We start from the raw sequence: 5,103 nt of genomic DNA on the forward strand, positions 1-5,103 counted from the left end.
TTTCTCTGCACTATTCCAGCTTCTCACACAGTGGGCGGATTCACTGGAAGGAGGGCTTCTCCTCTTTTACCAGTTTTCCTTGGGTCATAGGGGACCGCTTCCCTGTGGGGATGCGGAGAGTTTTTGAAGTTCCAAAGGTCTTCCTGCACCAGATTCAGAGCCCTTGTGTTTCGGCAGGTCTGTTTACTCCTGCAGGGAGTAGTCTCAGTGCCTAAGGCTTCCATTCTCTGCTTGGCAGTGAGGGCTTGTGGGGACAGAGCCCCAAAAAGCAGTTTCCAGGCTCTCGGCCTCACATAGAAAGGTGCTGGCTCAGGTAGTAAATGGCCATCAACTGTGATCAAATGGCCAGCAGCTGTGGCTAGTTGGCCGTCAGCTGTAACCAGTGAGCCATTGGCCACTAATATAACTGCCGTGGCTAGGCTAGCAAAAAAAAAAAAAAAAAAGGGGAGCTAGCAAGAAGATGGTGGCTGAGTCTGCAAGCGGCACAGTGAGGGTTGAGAATTGTGTGGCTCCTGTTCCTGTGTCTCCAACCCAGCTGCCAGTGAGAGTATAGTGGTGTGACTCCCCTACCTATGGCTCCGTGGGTGTTCCTTTTTGGCCTCACCATGTCCTGCGTTTTTGTATGGGGAGTGGGACCGGATACCCCGCCTGACACCCCTCACGACAGGGCTTACACCACCGTTTTCAGCCTTTTTCCCTCAGTCTTTTCTGCAAGGTCTCTACCGTCAGCGTTCGGTTCAGCCGTGTTATATGCTGTCCCCTCAGCCCTGTGGCCCATAAACGGAGCCCTAGCAGTCCGATTTCTTCCCTCTCCCACAGCTGCTATAGTTCCTGGATACAGTGAGCTCGGAGCACTGAGCTAGCTGGGCGTCCTTTGCTGTGCGGTCCCGTCTCCGCACTTCTCCCTTCTCTCCTCACCTGCTCACGCTATTTGCCCACCTTTAGATGAATTCAGTAGTGAGCCTCTTTGTCTTGCCTGTCTGCTGTGCTGGGAGTCCCTTGTGGAGTTATAGTTTTTAATCTGTTGGAAATTCCAGGGGAGATTTCCAGAGGCTCACCTCACGCCGCCATTTGGTTGACTTCTGGGAGGATATTTCTTAATTTGAAAACATACATGGGAGTTTTCTATCGCCATCTGCTCACTACCCCAACTTCTCCTGCTCCTGCCACTTCCCGGAGTCACTGCCTGCACAGCTCCAGCCACTTGGCTCTCCGTGCTAGCCACTGATGTTAGTCATTGTGGAAACATGGCAGACATTGACAACAAAGAACAATGTGAACTTGATCAAGATTTGGATGATGTTGAAGAAGAAGTAGGAGAAGGACAAGGAGGAGGAGGAGAAGAAGAGGAAGAAGGAGAAAAAGAAGAAGAAGAAAGAAGGAGAAGTAGGAGAAGAAAGAAAAGAAGAAGAACAAAAAGAAGTAGGAGGACGAGGAGGAGGAGGAGGAGAGGAAGAAACTGGTGAAGGAATAAAAATAAATGGGTGTAAGCTGACTGTTGAGATGATGCAAAATCCTCAGATTCTTGCAGCCCTCCAAGAAAGACTTGATGGTCTGGTAGAAACACCAACAGGATACATTGAAAGCTTGCTCAGGGTAGTTTAAAAACAAGTGAATGTTCTCAAAAACCTTCAATTTAATGTACACACACAGAAGCCAAGTTCTATGAGGAAGTTCATGATTTTTAAAGCAAAAGACATGGAAACAGCCAAAATGTCTTTCGATAGATGAATGGATAAAGAAATTGTGGTATTTATGCACAATGGAATATTATTCAGTGGTAAGAAAAGATGATATAGGAACATTTGTGACAACATGGATGGATCTTGAGAGTATAATGCTAAGCGAAATACGTCAGACAGAAAAAGCAGAGAACCATATGATTTCACTGATAGGTGGTATATAAACCAAAAGCAACAACAAAAGAACAAGACAAACAAATGAGAAACAAGAACTCACAGACACAGACAATAGTTTAGTGGTTACCAGAGGGTAAGGGGGTGGGGGGTGGGAGATGAGGGTAAGGGGGATCAAATATATGGTGATGGAAGAACTGTCTCTGGGTGGTGAACACACAATGGGATTTATAGATGATGTAATACAGAATTGTACACCTGAAATCTATGTAATTCTACTAACAATTGTCACCCCAGTAAATTAAAAAAAAAAATGTACTGCTCTCTATCAGCCTTTATTTGATAAGTGATTTGAAATCATTAATGCATTTATGAACCCACAGAGGAAGAATGTCAATGAAAAGCCGATGAGGAAGATGAAATTTCAGAGGAGCTAAAAGAAAAGGCCAAGATTGAAGATGAGAAAAAAGATGAAGAAAAAAAGACCCCAAGGGAATTCCTGAATTTTTGGTTGCCTATGTTTAAAATGTTGACTTGCTCAGTGATATCGTTCAGGAACATGACGAACCTATTCTGAAGCACTTGAAAGATAGTAAAGTGAAGTTTTCAGACGCTGGCCAGCCTATGAGTTTTGTCTTAGAACTTCACTTTGAACCCAGAAATATTTCACAAATGAAATGTTGACAAAGACATACAGGATGAGACTGGAACTAGACGATTGTGATTCCTTTTGTTTTGGTGGGCCATAATTATGCGTCGTCCAGGGTGCCGGATAGATTGGGAAAAGGGAAGAATGTCACTTTGAAAACCATTAAAAAGAAGCAGAAACGCAAGTGGCGTGGGGCAGTTCATAATGTGACCAAAAGAATTTCCAGTGACTCTTTCTTTAATTTTCTTGCCGCTCCTGAAGTTTCTTAGAATGGAGATCTGGATGATCGTGCTGAAGCTATCTTTGCTGCAGACTTTGAAATTGGTCACTTTTTACGTGAGTGTATAATTCCAAGGTCAGTGCTATACTTTACTGGAGAAGCCATTGAAGATGATGATGATGATGATGAAGATGATGATGATGATGATGAAGGTGAAGAAGTGGATGAGGTAATGTTTACCAAATGAGCAAATGATTCTGTTTAATACATTGAGGCGCAAGTTGATTGACTTATGTATTCCTTTGCTGTAATCTCATTATTCTGTGATACAGGATAAAAAACATTTTGGGGAAAGAAATTATAGTTTTAGAATTCTACAGCCAAACAATCCATGCATAAGGTTTCAATAAATGAATTTCAAACCCCCCCCCCCAAAAAAGGGGGATCCTACTGAATGGGAGAAGATATTTGCCAATGATATATCCGATAACGGGTTAATATCCAAAATTTATGACAAACTCACTCAACTCCAAAAAAACAAACAACTCAATTTAAAAATGGGCAGAGGACATGAAGAGACATTTTTCTAAAAAGGACATACAGATGGCAAACAGACATACGAAGAAATGCTCAACCTCACTAACCATTAGAGAAATGCAAATAAAAACCACAATGAGATACCACCTCACCCCAGTCAAAATGGCTATCATCAATAAATCAGCAAACGACAAGTGCTGGCGAGGATGTGGAGAAAAGGGAACCCTCATGCACTGTTGGTGGGATTGCAGATTGGTGCAGCCACTATGGCAAGCAGTGTGGATGTATCTCAAAAATCTGAAAATGGAACTACCTCATGATGCAGCAGTTGCACTCCTAGGCATCTATCCGGAGAAATCCAAAACTGCAATTCAAAAAAAATTTATGCACCCCTGTTTATTGCAGCACTATACACAATAGCCAAGACACGGAAACAACCGAAATGCCCATTGATAGACGACTAGATTAAGAAACTGTGGTACAGTTATATGATGGAGTATTACGCAGCCATAAAGAAGAATGAAATCTTACTCTTTGCAACAATATGGATGGACCTAGAGAACATTATGTTAAGTGAAATAAGTCGGACAGGGAAAGACAAATACCATATGATCTCACTTATATGTGGAATCTAGTGAAAACAGTAAATGAATGAACTAATCACAAACAGTCTCAGAGACACAGAGGAAAACCTGAGGGTTGCTAGATGGGAGGGGAGTGGGGATGAGGGGGAAGGTGAGGGGATTAGGAAGCACAGTCGGTAACCACAAGATGGCCACGGGGATACGAAAGTCAATTTGGGGAATGTAATCAATAATGTTGTAAAGGTTTTGTAGGGTATCCGATGGACACTTTTCTCATTAGGGAAACCACCTCAGGGATGATGTAGATGCCTGATCACTGCACTGTACACCCGAAGCTGAAGCTGAATAATAACGAATGTCAACTACAATTATATATATATATATATATATATATATATATATATATATATATACATACATATATATATGTATATATATATGTATATATATATTTACAAGAAGCGGAGTACAGCATTAGGAAGAGAGACAGTGGAAATGTAATGGCTGTGTGTGATGTCAGAGGGGTAGTGGATGGGGGGAGGGTGGTTGTCACTGTGTGAGGGATATAAATGATAAACGTCTAACTATTACATTGTTTTGTGCACCTGAAACTAATAAAAAAGTGTTAAAAAAACACATATGGGGGATTTTCTAGTTATCATGGGTTATTAATTTATAGCATAATGGCATTGTGGTCAGGGAATATCCTCTTAATTATTTCGTTGTCTCCAACTTTGCCGAGACTTGCTTTATGGTCAACATGTGGTCTGTCGTGCGGGGTGTCAGGCGGGGTCTCTGGTCCCACTCCCCACATAAGAACGCAGGACATGGTGAGGCCAAAAAGGAACACCCACGGAGCCATAAGTAGGGGAGTCATATCTCTATACTCTCGCTGGCGGCTGGGTTGGAGACACGGGAACCAGGAGCAACACAATTCTCAACCCTCACTGTGCCGCTTGCAGACTCAGCCACCATCTTCTTGCTAGCTCCCCCTTTTTCTTCTGCTAGCGTAACCACAGCAGTTATATTCGTGGCCAATGGCTCACTGGTTACAGCTGACGGCCAACTAGCCACAGCTGCTGGCCATTTGATCACAGTTGATGGCCATTTACTACCTGAGCCAGCACCTTTCTATGTGAGGCCGAGAGCCTGGAAACTGCTTTTTGGGGCTCTGTCCCCACATGGTCTCTTTTGGTAAATGTCAATAGCACTTGAAAAGGCTATGTATCCTGTAGGTGTTGAGTGTACTGATATAAA

General features: G+C 42.9%; 1 pseudogene; it reads left to right on the forward strand.

The window, feature by feature from the left end:
* The first annotated feature begins 1,247 nt into the window (after window positions 1-1,247).
* LOC117027428 (nucleosome assembly protein 1-like 1) lies at window positions 1,248-2,972 on the forward strand (annotated as a pseudogene).
* The last annotated feature ends 2,131 nt before the right edge of the window (window positions 2,973-5,103 follow it).

Source organism: Rhinolophus ferrumequinum, chromosome X (assembly GCF_004115265.2).
Source record: "Rhinolophus ferrumequinum isolate MPI-CBG mRhiFer1 chromosome X, mRhiFer1_v1.p, whole genome shotgun sequence".
Lineage (NCBI taxonomy): Eukaryota > Metazoa > Chordata > Mammalia > Chiroptera > Rhinolophidae > Rhinolophus > Rhinolophus ferrumequinum.